Source organism: Dioscorea cayenensis, chromosome 9 (assembly GCF_009730915.1).
Source record: "Dioscorea cayenensis subsp. rotundata cultivar TDr96_F1 chromosome 9, TDr96_F1_v2_PseudoChromosome.rev07_lg8_w22 25.fasta, whole genome shotgun sequence".
NCBI classification, from domain to species: domain Eukaryota; kingdom Viridiplantae; phylum Streptophyta; class Magnoliopsida; order Dioscoreales; family Dioscoreaceae; genus Dioscorea; species Dioscorea cayenensis.
This window is the reverse complement of record NC_052479.1, coordinates 1,794,443-1,814,055: the sequence shown is the minus strand read 5'-3', so window position 1 is coordinate 1,814,055 and position 19,613 is coordinate 1,794,443. Positions and strand designations below refer to the sequence as shown.

General features: G+C 36.2%; 1 pseudogene; it reads left to right on the top strand.

Moving 5' to 3' along the window:
• Window positions 1-8,770: 8,770 nt before the first annotated feature.
• On the top strand, window positions 8,771-13,925 carry LOC120269088 (annotated as a pseudogene).
• Window positions 13,926-19,613: the final 5,688 nt, after the last annotated feature.

Genomic DNA, 19,613 nt, shown 5'->3' with positions numbered 1-19,613 from the left:
CCCCCGTTTGATTACTACGCGCCGCGCGTCGCCGGACCGCCGGCGTCGGAGATCCTTAAATGCTGAACGAGGTTACTCAACCCCTATACCATTGCACCTTACAAAACCCTTTAGTGTCACACCCACACGCCTGCAGGAGTAAATGTGGCGCGTCGGTTAAAAATTCGCTGGCGGAAATTGACTACTGTTTTAAACGAAAATCGGACTACGAAATCACTGATTTACAACTTTACACGCAACTTCTACGGGTTGAAATACGTCATACCGTGAATCTGATAAGCTCGGAATTTCGCGGATGCATGGCCTACTGAGATCGCGACACCGATAAATGAGAGAAAGGAAGGGAGACACGCGCAATCCGGACTCGACCACGACTAGCGCGTATCACTCATCGATCAAGGGTCACGCTCCTGCGGCTCTGACGCATTCGGTTGGTCGGTGGTGGCTTTAATTTCAAATATTAATCACGGTATATATAAAATATATAAATACCATGCTGCTCGAAAATAATTTTCAAATTTTTCAAAAATGCGAAATTCTAGCAAAATCATCTTTAAAAGAGCTCTTGATACATAAATTCAGCATAGATCAACATCGATTTGATTTTTCTCGAGGAAAACGATTTTTGTGAGAGCGCCTGCCGTCATGATTGAAAATAACTTAAAGTCTCAGATTCAAAATGAATATACGCTCATCATGCGCTTAACATGGTCGAAAAGCTCTCTCAAACCTCATGAGTGGCCTATCAGTGGGTTGAAGCCGTCGAGGAACTCATGTCCTTAACGTTGACCCGCTCGGTTCGGCGGGTCGGTGACGACTACCCGATGAGATATCCGATCCGAGCTCACCATCCCCACGAGGCGGCCCTCGTGAGTAATCAATGCGAGTCCTACGCCACCTCTAAAAGGTGGCAGGGTGGGACCCGCTCTGCGAAATGAGTCGGGGCATGCGCGTCAGCCAAAAGCCATCAAAGTAAATACGTGATCAGATATCGTATGTACTCATCATAAGCTCGTGATCCACCGGGACATGATATTCCATCCGGAAATAAACATTATTTTCGCACAAAGCGATGCGATAAGCGTATAATAATGCATAATGCCGATTAAAGCCCGGATCCGCATACGTTCTATACAAGGAATGAGCCGATTCTAATAACGATCTTAGATAAAAGCGTCTTTAATATACTTCATGGTTTTGCAACTCACTCGAAATCAAAGCATATATCTTTGCTCAAAATATAAATACATGAGCAGGATAATTAAATCACATATACGATGTATTTTTACTATTCACAAATACACTATAATTATCTAAAAACGAATGTGTCAAATGCGGTTACTCCACGAACATCGATAGCGAAACAAATATCGTTATAGTCGACTATATATGAGAATCAAATATGATAAAATAGAAATACTTAAACGTTTATTTCAAAATACTAGCCATTAAACAATTATTTCAAAATAATAATAATTAATCAATTATTTAAAATAATAGCCTTCTACCAACTCGCACTGGTGTCCTTGGGTTTCAACTAACTGAACACGGAACTCATCGAGGCCGAACAAACCACAATAGAATAATATAATAAAAATAAATAACATATTTAAACTCAAAGACTAAAAATAATAATCAACTCTCTATTGGGCCCACTGCTCACGATCGGTTCGAAACTGTGCTGCGCATGTCAATTGGTACGATTACTTGACTGAAAGCCGACTCAAATTTGAGAGTGGGACCATTAGGAACCAACCTCAGTTTCCATTGAGACCAAAGCTCAAATTCACCGAGACCAGCCTTGAACCAACTCAATTCTTGCTTGCAAAATCCATTGAACCAACTTGGTTCAACAGAACTAATTCTCTTCCAGTTGGTTTCAGCCCAAACCTGGCCCAACATCTAGAAACCAAAGCCCAAATCAAGCTTCAACGATTTAATTCAACCAAAACCAGTTTCAAGTCAGCCACACTTGAGCTTGATTTGATCAAACCCGGACAGGATTAATTCAATTAAAGCAAAGCACTTCGATTACCATCCGGCCATTTCGATCAATCGATTACTAACTGGTTTGATCGACCAGCTCCAAACAGCTAACTCAACGATTCAATCTAACCATCATCATTAACACCTTAATCATCATCATCATCAACAATTAATCAAACCAAACCTCATCACCGTTCTTCTGATGGTACTCGATAATTCCGGCGATCTCGTCTTTGATTTATCATGGATCTGAGGTACACAAATTTACATCTCAAAAGCAACACCTCGTCATTCTCATTAATATTTCTTAATTCATCGACGTTTTCATCAAATCCAAGCATACATACGTATATATACATGCGTACATGTACATGCCAAGCAATCTGAGGGAAGGCCTCTTACCGAAATACCGTCCCCTCACGTGACGAGCTCCTCGGCAGATCTCAGTCCCTCTCTTAGAAACCTCCAATTTTCTTCCCATTTCTTCATGTCTCGGGTTCTTATGTAGCGAGATGAGGAGAAGAAGATGAGACCATCAAAATCTGAGGTTTTCTCCAGCTTAAGTTTTCAAGCCAGAAATTCAATTTTAGTCTCTCAAAACGTAATTGTCTTACACATGACAGTCTGAAAAAGCTACAGAATGATCGCTTGAATTATGAAATAGTACAGGTCGCTTTTCAGGTGCTCAGGTGGTCCATGATTATAAAACAACATTTTAAAAGGATCCGCTTCCATCTACCTGCGGTCCTCGGTTTATAAAGCATTCGTATGTCACTTTTCGATTTATTCATTTAGCAAAATCTTGACTTACGCAGGTCCTTATTCTCGCTTGGGGTTTACCAAGCGAGATTAATCTGCAGAAAAATGCTTACTACCCAGCTATAGTATCTGCGAGTATATTTTTACAGATTATGCAGTTTGATATTACACTTTTGCGTTCTCCTTCTCTTCTTCTTCTCTTTTCTGAGAATTAAAATTTAAGTTTTATGGGTTTAGAGGAGCTCTGAATTTTTGAATATGAGATTTTATATTTGTATAATTATACAGTTTCTGATTGAGTGGAGATTTGATTTTCTTATTTTATTTTGTTTATTGAAAGGTACAAGTAATGGTAATTTCAGAGATTTTGTAGGGGTTTGATGCAATTGTTAAGCTAGTGGAGGGAGTGAAGCTCTAGTGGTGTTAAACAGCAGTGCCAGCCCGGCGCAGGCATTTAGTTTTTTATTTCTATTTAAGGATATAAAATAAAATAAAATTTGTTTAGTTTTTAGCTGGGCTTCACTCCGGGTGACCGGTCTCTTTATTGCTTTCGAGCTTCTGATGACCCGGTTTCTTTATTGCTTTCTATTTTTGGTAGTTTTCTTTTCAATGGGGTTGAGGTTTATTTTTATTTTTCTATCTAAAAATTTAAATATATATATATATATATATGAATAATTGAGTTGACATTTTAAAAATAGTCTTGCTCATAAATATTGAAAGCAAATTAAATACAAAATGATATTAATTTTAATGAAGATAAAATATCTTTTCTCAGGAGGTCAGATTCAGTCAGCATAGCGTGCTGCACTTCATCACCCTTTTCAACTTGTTGATTTTATCATCTCAAAACTTGGGTTGGGAGATATAAAAAGAGTAAGCCTTGCTAAACATAAGAATTCAAACTCAAAGACACTTAATCTCATTAGTTGGACAAAGCTGGTTGGTAATGGTATATTTATTTTTCATTTCAAAAAGTGTAAACTATCTATTTTTCACTCTCAAAACCTTGAGTGTTAATTAAGAGCCGTGTAAAGAGATAAGTCTCTGCGAATATAAAAATTCGAAATTAAAAACAATTACTTAAACCTCTACAAGTAGACCAACTTGGTTGGTATATTTATTTTTATTTCAAAAGTTTAGATATTTAGAACAGTTGTTTTCACATATCTTATTAAAAATTATTTAATAAATTTTGTGTAAGATATCTATTTTCACTTATATATAAAATACAACTTAAAAATCTAAAATATATGTATTATAAATCTGTCTTCATATCTTTTTTAAAATTTATTTTAAAATATTAGTTTAAACACATCAGTTTTATTCTAATAAATTTACTTAACTTCAAGTATATATGTTAATATTTTTAAAGAAAATATGGACAAATCATGAGTCATTATCATACACTTATATTTTTGCTCAACTATGGATTTGATCTCATAGTCTTTATTGACATACGGGACACCTGATGTCATTGATATGAAGTTATTAGTTGCATGTGAAATTTTTCTCATATATTTAATTAAAAATTATTTAATTAAAATTAGTTTTATCTGTTTAGGATTATTTTACTTGTTTATATATAATTAAAAATATTTAATTAATTAGTGGGATGAAAAAACAAGGAAAGTTGTAGCTTGGTGGGCCAGGTTGGCCGAGGATGGTACGGTGCCATTATCTTTCATCGTACCGGCATAACAGACCCTATTCGCACTTTAGTGAGGGGATATTTTTGGGTAAATCTTTAATTATAAATTTCTGATTTGAATTTTTCCAATTTAGAAATTTAAAATTTCTTTTTACAACCATTATGAATCGTTAGTCGATGCATGTTATGTTATTAGCGTGATTTGACAGCACCAGGCCAAGTGAGCGTGACCAAGGGTGACATACGTAATTGATGATGTGCGTGGTGACGTGGCAAGAAGACTTGGAGTCTAGAGGAAGATCATGGTGAAGATATTTTTAGTAAGTCTACAACGTGGTGCTCAAATATCTTGAAGATCGTGGTGAAAGCTATCTTAAGGATCTTGGTGGAGTTATTTTTGGCAATGCCTTACTAACAGAAGACAAGATCATATCAAGACCATATTTAGGTGATTTGATTGAAGACAAAAATATGGTGGAGAGCTTAATTAAAGAAAAGATCTATTCAGTGGTGTGAATGAAGGAGATATGATTTGAAGAATCACTTGATGAGAATCATTGAAGTCTATTAACAAGAGATTTGAGGAACAGACTTGGGTGAATTGAAGATCAAGTTTGGAGAATCTTTGAAGACCAAATTTAGGAGAAGTTTGCAGAGTTTCATCGAAGGCGACAAGGGACGTGCGCACTGCGAGGGGACTAGCGTGATGAGGAGGCGAGGTAGGCTAGTTCGTCGGTCGGGATCGGGAGATTTGGGCTGCATCGACTCGGACTAAAGCATGGCACGGGAGGTTGATGGGTCTCGAGGTACGTCCATAGACGTAACTTGAACTCGGTCCAAGTCGGTGATCGGGCAGTTGCAACTTATGTTACTAGACGAGGGAGTTCTGGACGACTAATTCAGCGGGGTTTTTAAATTAGTAGCAGCGGAGATTCTAAAAGGTATGTGCTTATATTTGGGGACGTTGAGCGTCTATATAGAGTTACCCTCGTACAGTAGATTGTAGATGTGACTCTTGAGTGACTCTTTGAGGGAGAGTGTGTGAGCCCAAACAATCTAGGAGGGTAGTGATCTTCGTTGTTGAGGTGTGAGGTGCAGTGTTTATGCCTACATCTATTTTTACCTCTTTTTAGTGGATTGTTTATCTCGGGCTTGGCCCCAGGCGTGGGCGAGTGGACGCTGAAGCTGGGTTATCAACGTTGTGTGTCTCCTTGTGGTTTGTTTGTGCTTTTTCTTTATTGGTTTGTGTGAGACTCTCTATGAGTGCTTAAAGTCTATACCCACAAACCACAGGAGGAACTAATGAGTGGTATCGAGCCTTGTGCATCGTTTTCACTTTGGTTTCAAAGTCGGCGAGGTCCCTAACTAAGTTCCATTGATGGTCGGAAAAGAAGGAGCTTCCGATACGCGACCACCGCGTTGTAATGGATCCAACTATCCATATTGGAAGGGCTCGCATGAAGGCGTTTATCAAGTCCATTGATGAAAGTGCATGGAGTCTTTGTAGAAGAGATGGTCTCCTCCTACTCTAGTTGATGAAGATGAGAACGTGATTATGAAGAAGAAAAGGCATTGGGTGTGCGAGAGACATCGCAGTAAGCTAACGCTTAATGGGAAGCTCTCAATGCAATCTTTGGAGGAGTTGATGAGAATCAGTTCAAATATATTGCAACATGCGAGTATGCCAAGAAAGCTTGGGAGATTCTTCACACCATACATGAAGGTACCAACTTGGTAAGAGAATCCAAACTTCAAATGTTAACAACTATAGTTCGAAAATCTCGGGATGGGAGAAGATGAGGCGATAGTCATGTTCAATGCCAAATTGATGGACATTACAAGTCGAGCCTACCATTCGGCAAGGGTATTGAGATAAGAAGCTAGTCAGGAAGACACTTAGATCTCTCCCAAGAAGATTTGATGCAAAAATCTCGGCAATAGAAGAAGCTAGAGACATCTCGACTATGAGCCGGACAGTCGATGGGGTCTTTGCAAAGCATATGAGATGAACCCTCAATCCACGAAAGAAGAATAGAAGATGTAGCCTTGAGGTTGAAGCAGATAAAAGCAGAAGGGAGTTACAACATCTTTGTTATAGCGAGGATGAAGAGCGAAGAGGATAGAGAAATTGTTTTCTTGTCGAGAAAGATGCATGACATGCTTTCAGGAAGATACAAGACACAAGGCAAGAAATTTCAAAGAAAAAGATGGTCTAAATAAAGAGAAAAGGAAGAAGTCGAAGATCATCACAAAAAAGGAAGAAATTGAAGATCGTCCCCATAAAGATCAAGTGTATGAGAATGTGGAGGCTTTGGGCACTATCAAGCCGAGTGTGCTAATACTCTCGTAAAGAAAGGAAAATCATCATGAATGCTGAGATGGAGTGATGACTCGATGGTAGCATCAAGAAGACGATGAAGAGAAGTCGAGCAACCATCATCGATCGCTTTCTCGTTATGATGAGTGGATCCACTCATCGCTGCGAGAATATGTTCGCAACATCGGCTCCCAACATACTGTGGCAAACCGAGCGGTGAGTACAATGAGGTAAATGTGAAAATGATCTTCTCACAAACTATAAACTCATAATGAGCATGATTTAATGATATGATGTTGCAAAAACCAACGCTTGGAGGAAGAGTTGAGTATATGTAGAAAAAGCTATTCAATCTTTCGAGAAGACCTTGGACTCCACGAACAAAGAGTACTGCCAAGCTCGACGAGATTCTTTCAGTTGGAAGAACTAGTAAAGCCCCGACATGGTATTGGGTATATTGAGAAAGCTCTGCAGTGTCGAGAGCAAGATTCGTAGGGAGTTGTGTTTGTCAAGTCAACCTTGCCCAACAAAACGCTAAAGAAAAACAAGTCAAAGCAAAGAAGAACCAAAAAGTGAAGTGCCTACATGCTTTCATCATGAGAAAGCGCCACATAAGACCCAAGTGCAAACAAATTGAAAGAAGACTTGAAAAGTGGAAGAATAATTGGACACTGAAGAAGCAATCATTAAAAAAGAAAAAGTTAGAGGGAAAAACTATTGTAATCAAGAAATCTGTGGATTCGAAAAGGTGAAGTACCAAGAGAAGAAGAAGAGTCCTCCAGTTCGAGGTTTGAAGATGGTGATAAATCGGGGACAGTATAACATTATGGTACAACAATCAATATGTTGACCGAGGTCCCTATGAAGTCAATAAGCAAAACACTCCAAGGAGTGAAAATCTCTTGATGTCTCTCAAAAGTTATCAAAACATCAAAACAAAAAGGAAATAAAAAGGAGGAAAGTATATTCAAAAAGGAGAGGGATTATTTTTGAAAAGAGATTTTTGAAAGGGTGCCCTGGAAGTTATAACTACTTAATGGGGCATAAAACCCTAATATCCCAAATTGTTTCCAAAGATTGTTTTTTTGAAATCGAGAGAGAGAAGAAAGAAAACGAAGCAGGTGAGAAAAAGACGAGGGGACAAAGAGGATGGCCACTGCCGTGCTCCACGGACCCCACAAGAAATTGCCTGTCCGATGCGAAGTAAGGATGAGAGGGGCTCGATTCTGGAGGAAGCCCACCAAGAAGAGAAGTCGAAAGATTTAGGGAAAGCAATTGTCCCTTATGTTTTCTTCTCGTGGATCGTGAAAGTAAGAGAAGGGAACATCGCCCTCAAGACTTGCCGGTGTCAAAGCGGAGATGATCTCGAGATGGGTTCGTGAGTCTTTTCAGTGCTTATGTTCAGAGAGCGGAGGAAGATGAGCATGAGGGACTCACTCACGCTCCAGATGGGAGAAAGTTCAGAAAGAAAGCAACAGGGCTAGGGGATGAAGATGCTCGCGAAAAAAGAAGCAAACCGAGCACTAGCGTAAGAAACTATTGGAGAAAGAAGCAGATGTTCCACTAGTGTCTGAAGAAGAGACGCTACTATTCTAAGTGAGAGTTCGGGTGATCTACACCCGATCATGCCGAAGCACCCTATAGAAACAGTAACATGTCACGTAATCCCGGTTATAACATCTTCTCGCAACATCCGGCGGTTCAAATAGTTCTGATGAGATCCCACTCAAAGATCGAGTTTGCCTCAGTTTGACTAAAAGGGAAGAAAGTAGCGTCTGAAAAGAAGGCCCAGTCAAGGAAGAAAACCCAGAAGAAGGAGAAGGTTAACAAAAGAAAGTCTTTCTCTCAACCCGAGTAGAAGCTTCCCCTAGGCCAAGAGAAGATGTCATGAAAGCAACAAAACAGGGGAGAAACCATCATGAAAGCTCTAAGAAAGAAAGAAGAAGAAAGCAACCCAACCGCAAAAAGACGTTGATGAAGACGGATTTTTATAACAAAGTATCCAAGAAGAAGTTTGAATCACTGAAGGGAGAGAGTTGTGGTTCAAAGAATGATCGATGAAGGAGCTTTTTGAGAAGTATGGGTTAATCGAAATCTACGACAAAGAAGTTTATACAAGTCTGCAACATTTCCAGAAAGCTACAATTTGTCATTGGTCCAAGAGTTTTACAATAATTTACTACCATCCGACAAAAGGCATTACTAGAGTCCGCTGTTCAGAGGTAAGTGGATCCCGCTTTACTCCCACTTGTCCGAATAAATTCTTGAGTTTAAACCCAGAGGTGAAAGGAAACTATGAAGAAGGGCTTGAGCTGAATGCAAGAAGCTCGAAAGAGATCACTGGAGGAAGAACGGAGTCATGGGAGTAGAAACAAGACTCCCACAGATCAAACCTTACGCTAAGTACAATGTTCTGCTTTAGACTTGGCATCTGGGACTGGTTACCACATGACAATCTCTAGCATAGATGGAAGGAGCTCGCACTTTTTATTGTCTTGCTGGTCACTGGCAAGAAGTTCAATCTGGGAAGGTTGATTTTTCCGTAATATCGTGAAAGAAGCCGATAGTACAAGCTCCTCGACATCACTTGAGATCCCCGATCATCGCCGCAGTATTTGTTAGCAACATGGAGTACAACCTCGTGAAGGGAGAAGCAGCCATAGCAGTGCAAGAGCTAAAGATTTCTAAAACCTGCTCGACCAAGGTAGAAGATTGATTTGACCTGAGGGAAGCGGCGTCTCCACCCATCAATGCCAAGATGAAGAAGAGGAAAATCTATCGTAGAAGAAGAATACGGGAGAAGATGTCGAAAGAGTAACTAGAAGATGGGAGGAGTAAGAACGAGCATTATCTCGCAGACATTGTTCATCATCGCGAAAACAAAAAGCGTAAGATTCTATCTCGTCTGAAATTCTCGAGAAGAAGAAGAAGAGAGACGACTGGTCACGACTGGGGAGCATAAAGACCAGAAACCGAAGATAGGGGAAGTCACGTCAGATGGTATAACAAAGCTTGCAGCAGGCTCATGAAAAACTTCTGCATCAATTACGCCACAAAGGGGGAGTAGCGCGCTTGCACTGCGATCGACTAGTTATTTGTTTTCATTGGCATTTGAACATTTAGTCTTATCTGTGTCGAAACATTGTTATGTCTGTCGACCATTATGGTTAAATCGTATTTTGTCCACTAGTTGCAGTTTGTAATATTTTCTCAAGTATTTTTGTAAGCAACTAGATGATATCTTCATGTCGGGACTCGTAGTTTTCGCTCTCCACTGATGTTGTTCCCCTGAAGTCAGAATATGAGTAGTTTAGTCTCGCGGTCCGTGTCAAGTTGCAACAGAATGTCGTAACAGAGTCGGCCTCGAGGCAGAAGCAGTAGTACAAATTATGCCAAAGGAGATTGTTAGAGCGACCGCGACTATTTATTGGCATGATTTGACACCTAGACTCGAGCTGATCATGGCAAACCAAGGCGACAAAGCATAATTGATGATGTAAGCATGGTGACATGGCAAGCAAAGACTTGGAGTGCAAGGAAGATCATGGGTGAAGATATTTTTAGTAAGTCTCTCAATATGGAGCGCCAAATATCTCAAGATCATGGGTGAAGCTCTATCTTAAAGATCTCGTGGAGTTATGGCAACGCCATGCAACTCAAGACAAGATCATATCAAGCACCATATTTTAGGTGATTTGATCAGCACAAAATACGCGAGCTTAATTAAAGAAAGATCTATTCATGAGTGCGAATGGAGGAGATATGATTTGAAGAATCCTCGATGAGAATCATCAAGTCTATTAACCGTAAGATTTTGAGGACCAAACTTGGGTGAATCTGAAGATCAAGTTCGAGAATCTTTGAAGACCAAATGTAGGGTAAGTTTGGCAAGTTTCATCGAGACGCACAAGGACTGCGCCCGCGGGACCGGCGCGACGAGGAGCTCGAGGAGAGCTAGGTGCACGGCAATGGATCGAGATTTGGCCGTGATCGACTCCTGACTAAGCATGACCGGGAGGTTGATGGGTCTCGAGGTCGTCCGCAACGCAAACTGTAACTCGGTCAAGTCAGCAATCGTGGCTACAAGCAACTTACGTTACAAATGACAGAGTCGAACGAAATTAATTTCTCGCATGCTTTTTAAATTAGTAGTCATGAGATTCTAAAAGAGGTATGTGCTATATTTGGGGACGCTGAGGCGCCTCATATGAGTTACCTTGCCTCAGAGATCAGAGGCGCGACTCTTGAGCGACTCTGGAGGAGAGTGTGAGCACCAAACAATCTAGTAGTAGCAGAGTGATCTTCATCGTTGAGCAGCGTGAGTGATGTTGTTTGTACTCATCTATTTTTACCTCTTTTAGTGGATTGTTTATCTCCGGCTTGGCCCCCGCACGTAGGCGAGTGGACGAACCCAGCTATCAACGCTAGGTGTCTCCTTGTTTGTTTGTGTGCTTTTTTTATCGGCTATGCTGAGACTTTCTATGAGTGCTTAAGTGCTACTTAATACCCACAAACCACACCGGAGGAACTAATAAAGAACTAATAAAAAGTTTAAAACAAAAATTAAATCAGTGTGGTTTATCTATTTTTTTATAAAAATAAAATAAAAATAAAAAGTGTAAAAAGTTTGATAACTGAGTAGTAAGTAAACTCCAATTTTGAGCCTTTTCTTTTCTTTATGATGTTTAAATGTTTACACAATACTGAAAAAAATAGTATCAAACGTGAATTCAAACTTTTAAGGGATTAATTAAAAAAACATAAAAACAACATGAGCAAATTTTTAATAATTAGAATTAACTGAAAAATCTTAAAATTTGTAAAAGAGAATAGTAAAAAATCAAATTTTTGTTCTCGTGTCACTCTCACTACAAAATGCTTGATTTATGAAATATTCATTATCTATATTTGGAAACGACACAACACGCAATGTAAAGTTAAAAATTATCAAGGGAGTAGTTTGTAAAAGACGTAAATTTGAATTAAAAATAATTTTCATGGGGTGAATTGTAAAATAAAAAGTTCGTTTTTACAGTTGAACGTTGTGGCGGGGAAGATGCAGTACTTGTTTGATGAGACTGGCCGGCGTTACCTCGACGCATTCGGCGGCATTGCGACGGTTGGCTGCGGCCATTGCCACCCGGAAGTCATCGACGCCATTATCAACTAGATTTCGCCGTTCTCTACTTAAACCATGCCATTGCCGATTTCGCCGAAGCTTTGGCTTCCAAGATGCCTGGTAACCCTCAAGGTACTATTTTTTTATTTCAATATCAAGCATTGTTTCATGGATTTTTGTATGGTTATTGAATTGTCTATTGATGTGTAGGTTGTGTTCTTCACGAATTCCGGCACCGGAGCGAATGAATTGGCGATGTTGACGGCAAGGCTTTATACAGGTTGCCTGGATATTATATCACTTTGAAATGGATATCATGGCAATGCTCCAACTACCATGGCTGCTACTGCTCACTCCAACTGGAAATTCAATGTTGTGCAGGTATATATATTACTATCAGTTCAAATTTATGCAACCAATTAGATGCAATTCGTAGAGTTTGAATAAAAATTTAGCAGTATTAATTTACTAGATCGCAATAACATAGTCTCTGTTTCTGTTTCTGGTGAAGTGTTTTTGTGTAATATGAACTTGATTTTTTGGCAAGCAGACTGGAGTGCATCATGCAGTGAGTCCGGATCCATACAGGGGTGTTTTTGGTTCAGATGGAGAGCAATATGCTAAAGATGTTCAAGGAATTATAGATTTCGGAACTTCTGGACAAGTTGCTGGTTTCATCTCTGAAGCTATTCAAGTATATCATCTGTAACTAAATTCTCTTTTTCCTTGTATTTTTATCAGTAGATTTAAACATCGGCATATGTTTGTAACAACAGGGTGTTGGTGGAGTTGTGGAATTAGCACCACTTTACTTGCCTGCTGTCTATAACATTATAAAGAAAGCCGGAGGACTCTGTATTGCCGATGAAGTCCAAGCAGGATTTGCTCGCACAGGAAGCCATTTTTGGGGATTCAAAGCTCACGGTGTTGTGCTCGACATGGTGACAATGGCAAAGGTGCATTATCTGTTTTACATGTATTTATCGCAGGTGGTTTTTAATCGAAACTGATTAAATTTTGTTTCTGTGTATTGTCAGGGTATCGGAAATGGTATACCTCTCGGTGCCGTAGTTACAACTCCAGAAATAGCTCAAGTTTTGGCACGTCGAATATACAACAATACATTTGGTGGCAATCCTGTGTGCACTGCTGGAGGACATGCTGTTCTTAAAGTACTTGAGAAAGAAAAAAACTTCAAGAGAATGCTTTCATTGTTGGATCTTACTTGAAAGATCTGTCTCGAAAGCACTTCAGGAAAAAGCATGACAGTAAGTTTATCATTTAAAAGTAGGATGATCATATCTAATTGCTACTTGAAAGAATGACATGTTAGCATTACAATGTTCGGTTCTATGTTGTAGTCATCGGCGGACGACGTGAGGGGAAGAGGTTTGATGCTTGGAGTTGAGCTGGTCACTGATCACAAACTAAAAACTCCTGCCAAAGCTGAAACTCTACATATCATGGAAGAGATGAAAGGTTTCTTCCCTTGCCTTTATATGATGAATCATTCATAATTTAGTTGCCTGAAGATCAATAGGAGGTAGAAAACAAGAAATTTACATGTTTTTACATAAGCTTAAAAGCAAACCAGTTCGAATTGTTCTAAATAATTTTCTGCTTCTACCACAAACCTCACAAAAATCAAGCTCCTAAAAAAACAGGGTCAGGTCATTAATGGAGCTAAATCACAAAAATAACTCAAAGGCACATTACACAAGCTCCTCGATCTCTGGAGGTAAAATGAAATACCAACTCTTTTATAATATAATGATCATTCATGATTTAGTCGGGAAAAGGCGGGTTCTATGGAAATGTGTTCAGGATTCTTCCTCCTCTTTGCTTCACTAAAGACGATGCTGGTATTACTCTTTGCTTACATTGTTTATTATTATTATTATTATTATTATTATTATTATTATTATTGTTATTATTGTTATCGATTAGATTCTTTTCCGACAATTTTTAACAATTTCAATCTCATTCTTTTTGATCTTTCAAGATTTCCTTGTGGATACAATGGACCTTGCAATGTCCCAGCTGTGAAATCTCTTTCTCTCCAGATGTTGTTTAACTGCCATTAGTCAATAAGAGCAAGAGCAAGAGCAAGAGCAAGAGCAACATATGAACTTATTTTGTTGTCTCTGTATGATGATATGGTGATGAGTTGCCAGCTTGTATCTACATTGTCCAGTCATTGTTCCTTTTTGTTTTTGGCTGTTTGATTATGTATTATATTGCTGGTCCTTGTTATTATGGATCTAATGTCTTTGTAATTTCCAATCTTGATGCTATTTTTGGAGGCCATGTAGTTTTTTTGTAATTCCTTGTTCTTTGATGTTATTTTTCATTGTGATGTTTTTTTCTTTTCTAGAAAAATTGATAAATCACATTTATTCATTCATGGAAAAGATGAATGCAAAAAGATTAAAAAATAATAGGAACAAGTAAAGAGTGATAAGATTAGTGGTGTCAAATGGGCTCGTCAGCGCCCAGGGCCTGACAGCCCGACCGAGTTGAGCGTGCTTGGCCCCAAGCAGATGCTACAAGATCGCCGTGCTTTCGGGCAGGGCCCAGCCTACTCCCGGGCCGTCTTTGGGCATGGGGGTTTCTGACTCGTGGCTGCTTTTGAGCCCAGACTGGGCCGAAAGACGTAAATGTAAGTAAAAATTTGGTATATTTTTTGTTTTTTAGTCAATAAGGCTTTTAGTTCTATGTTTTTTAATTTTAGTATATATTTTTATTTTTTTAAGCAATTTTAGGGCATTTTTTTATATTTTTGGGGTTTAAAATAAAAAAATATAAATATAATATATCTGGGTCGACCCGACGTGTTGGGGCCAACCTTGGTGGTTGGGCTGGCCGTCTGGCCCGGCTACCCTATAGTGCATGGGCCGTGTTGGCTCGGGCCAGGCCTGACCCGTTTGACACCACTGAGATAAGATGGTGAGCAACGTGATTTTTAATGTATATAACTGTGTTTAATTTTAAAAATAAAAAATTTAACCGTTTTTGAAATTGATTTTTTTCAGTATGACACCGAAGTGTAAATAGGAAGGTCATGGATTCAAATCCCTCCCTCAGTAGTACTGTTTTATGTACTGTTCATGTATTATTCATCTGGGATTTTTATACTGTATATATATTGTACAGCCAGGCTTCAGTATTGTTTAGTACTATTTATATTAATAAAAAATGGCGTTTGTCACCTATTATTCTAAAAAAAAAAATTGGTTCTTTTCAGTTGGATCATTGAAACAACCAATCCTTTTATATTGTTTTTAGTTTAAATATTATAAAATATTTTTTTTAATAATATAAATAAGTTTTATCAAGAATGTGTATAAATAAAAAAATTAATTTTTTAATGCACTTGTGTTCTCATTATGAAGAACTTGAAAATTATAAACATTTTATATAGAAAATCTGATCTAATGCCAATAAATCAAGAAATAATTAAATTATGAAACTATGTTTTAATTAATCTTCTTCACTCAAAACTTGGGGAAAATTTTTTTGTAAAACTTTGTTAAACAAAATTTTATTATTATTATTATTATTTTCATTTTGACATGACCACGGTAGCCGAACACTAGTTTTTTATTTATATTTTAATAAATATAAATATTTTTACATAGATGAAGTGGATGTATAATGGGACATGGGAGTGTTAGTGCCTCATTACTCCAATACAAAATCAGTGCCCGCCAAGTGACCAGACCAAGCACTGAAATGTATGCTCACACACCCAACACCAAAAATCCCTACTCACTCTGTCAGTCATGAGTCATAGTCTATTTTTATTTCATTTTTTTACTTTTTATTTTTATTTAATCACCCTACATAAATATTCATAAACCCGGATATTGGACTCTACTTAGACCGCCTGTGAAAGCATGTAAAAGAGCCATGTGATCGGAAAAGGTGGATATTTACAGGGAATAAGGTCTTCTCGGTGAAGTCCTATAATTTTCTAAATGATGGTGGATTGCGCTACCCGGTGGTGAAGTTTTTCTAGCGTCACACATGCCCACGGAAGATCAATCTTTTCAACTGGCTCGTGTGGAAGAATAAAATTCTTTTTCTTGAGAATCTCGCAAAAAAACAGTGCAACAAGCTCCCCACTACTACCTCAGCTTACCCGTTTAATGTGTCACTATGAGATTGAATCGGTTGATCATCTCTTCCTGCAGTGCCCTTTTGTTAAACTTGTTTGGGCTTATTTTTGCAACCTTTGGCATTTGCCAGAGAGACCTAGCTTGATGAGTTCACTTTGGGAGTCGTGGAGGATATCGGTTCAGCCTTCTTCAAGTGTTATGGGAGACTTAGTTACTAAAGCAATTTGTGTGGAATGTGTGGCTTGCTATAAACGATCGTATTTTTAATGATCTTGCCTTGCCTGCTCATTTTACTCTTTTGAAAATTGTCCGTATGTTGTTATCCTGGATCTCATCTGTTACAGGGGTGCTAAAGAGAAATTGACTGACTCCATGGCGACCATTCGCACAAGTATGGAGTTCTTAGGACCTCGTGCTGCGAACTCTGCTGAGGTTCTAGCGTTTAAGGATGTTCAGGACCTAGGTATGGGCTAAAATTTGTATTACGATTTTGGGGTCTTGAGGGAACTGTCGTTCTCCTCTTCACTGTATTTTGTATTTTAGCTTTCTTTTGTTGCTTAACCTACATCTAGTGGTATTGTAGTTCTTTTCTTGTTTCCATGTCGTTTTCTTAGAGGGTTTTTGTTTCATTTTCGAGTTATAATATAAGTGGTTTATCCACTTTTTAAAATAAATAATAATAATAAATATTCATAAAAAAATATAATAGTTTAATATGATAACATAAGATCCTAGACAATAACTAAATATAATATAATAAAAATAAAATAAAAAAACTACTTGATATGAATTTTTTTATCTTTTTATAAATATTAATAAATCAAATGTTAGTACTATATATGCATGGATTTTTTTATAAAATATTTCACATGTGCTCACACTCACACGGTTGGTATTTCTATGACTTGTTTAACCTTAGCATTAAAAATAAATAAATAAATAAAGTGCTTAATAGTTGAGGACATGTGAATTATAAAGCCTATATCATAGATTCATATGGCCCAAGCAAACATCCATGCTTGCATGTGAGCTTCATGTCTCACAACAATCAAAAAGGAACACACACTGAGCTTGGTTGTAAAGTTGGTCCATTCTTAGTTTTAACTTTTAACTTTAACTTGTCTTTTCAAACATTCCTAGGATGTGTTTGAAATTGTTTTACGGAATATATATATATATATATATATATATATATTATTTTAAATATATATATATAATTTATACATATATGTATATTGTTGTAAATTTATTTTTAATTAATGTTAACTAAAGTAAATATTTCAAACTAAACTTCTATTTTTGAAAAACACAGTCAAAAAGAAGCACACTGAGTTTGGTTGTGAAGTTGGTCTATTCTAGGTTCTAATTTTTTTGACTCATCTTTGAAACTTTCCTGGCATGTGTTTGCAATTATTTTTACGGAATATATATATATATATATATATATATATTGTAGAAAATTTATTTTTAATTAATGTTAACTAAAAGTAAATGTTTTTAAATTAAACTTCTATTTTTAAAACTATTAATAGATGTTTATTAATTATTAGTTTTAAAAAAACAATTAAAGTGTTAAATATTATAAAAATTATGGTTAGTGGGATGATTTTTAGGGTGTTTTGTAGATTTTTGTGATATCTGGAATAACTCTACAGTTAAGCTATCATCAGCAGAGGTTTGCATATTTAAATGCGTCGGATGGTTAATCATTTCTACTGTATGTTAAGCATTGATATATCTATATTTAGATCACATATATAGCTTTCTTGGTAAAGCATCCAAGTTGTTCTCTTATATATAAACACACGAAATATAAATCCCTTTCTCTTTCTCACATTTATTCTCTATGGTAGCGTTACAATTACAAAATAATATCTAATTTAAATTAAATAAAAATAATTTAAAAATAATCTTAATATTTGCAATTGATATTCCCACGGAACGCCCCGTAATAACTAGAAATAAAAAAATATTAACAAAATTTTTTTATGATTCAAGAAAAATAAAAAGAAAATATGCTTTTCAAAACAATGTATATCTGTTTTAAATATCAAAATAGATAAATGAATGATTGCAACAAAAATCTAGGGGAGAATAGAACTTTTATAAAATAGAATGATGATAAATTATAAAACACTTATAAAATAAGTAATAGAAATAAATGAAATCTTTCCATACTAAATATTTTTGAGTCAACTGAGAGATATGCTTATTTATTACTAATTAATTAATGAATTATATATATAATTCTTTTCACATTGTTTTCCCTCAATGCGTGATAATATTGGTGGGTGAGAAGGAATCCACTAGCCACCACATTTGATTTTTATTGTCCATAAAACAACCACTTCTATGATTTGGTTTTGCTAGTTCATCAATGCACCTTATCCACAAAAGCACACACATCGCATGCATAATTAATTTATATTTAGCCACTAATTTAAAGCTAAGAAGAGTGTTTAGATTTATCATGTTCTCAAGAAAGTGATTTGAATTTGTTTAATAATAATTTATTAATTTGTGTTATATAAGACAAGTTTTTATCAACCTTCGGAATGTATTTATATGTCATTATCAAGTGTAAAAAAACAACAGAGAGGATGAATATTTTTAAATTTTTTACAATTAATAATATGTGAAAAATCAAAGGTTATTTGTTTATTTGCTCTTGATAAATATTTGATTTAGTTTTCGATGACTTTTTGTAGTATATTAATATCGATATAGGATGCTTGTGTTTTTTTATTAAGTATACTAGTTTAAATCCCAATTCATATAGAGTGAAAGTCAAATGACTAGTGTTAACTCATAAGTTCTATGTGTTATTAATATGATTAACCTATTTTACAACTTAAAAATATATATAACTTTTATTGTTATTTGTTATGTATAGGATTCATCATCATAGTCATCATCAATTTATTTATTTATTTTTTTTTTGGGAATTGATGGAAATAAAAATGGGAATGCAAAACAAGCCATTATGGCTCAAATTTCCTTTAAAAAGTTATCTACCAATCAAATATATGAAATTATTAGTGGTAAACAATAAAAAAAATGTATAATTTTTGTCACCAATCACCATGTGGACAATACATTTGGTTTTATTACATATAATATATATTAGAATTTTTATTTTTATTTATAGTATATGAGGCATCTTTAATTTCATGAGACTTCATCACTTTTACGTTATTTATCACAAAACTTTTTCAAGTCGAATGATCTTATACATATTTTTTTTTTTATGATCTTATGTGTTTTTAATATACTATCAATGCTATTGTCTTTTAATTTTAAATAAATATGTTATGAGTTTATATATTTAATAATAATATTATTAATAAGCATTATGTTTTAGAATTGTATTAAATCTATTGATATGAAATAAATCTTATGTTTGTGGAAGAGTTTTTCAAGTACATAAAAAGCATGAGGTTGACGTGAGTGCGTGGTTATAATATATGCATATATATTTGGTATTATATTATTATATATTATTATTATTGTTTAATAATTTTTCTTTGTGTGTTTTGGTTTCTTCCTCTATTTTTTTATTCTTGTGTGAAACATGCTGATGTGCTTTTCCTCAATGAAATGAATAAATGAAAGAAAAATCAAATGGCAAAGCTTCGCATTAAAAACAATGAATGACATTAAAAT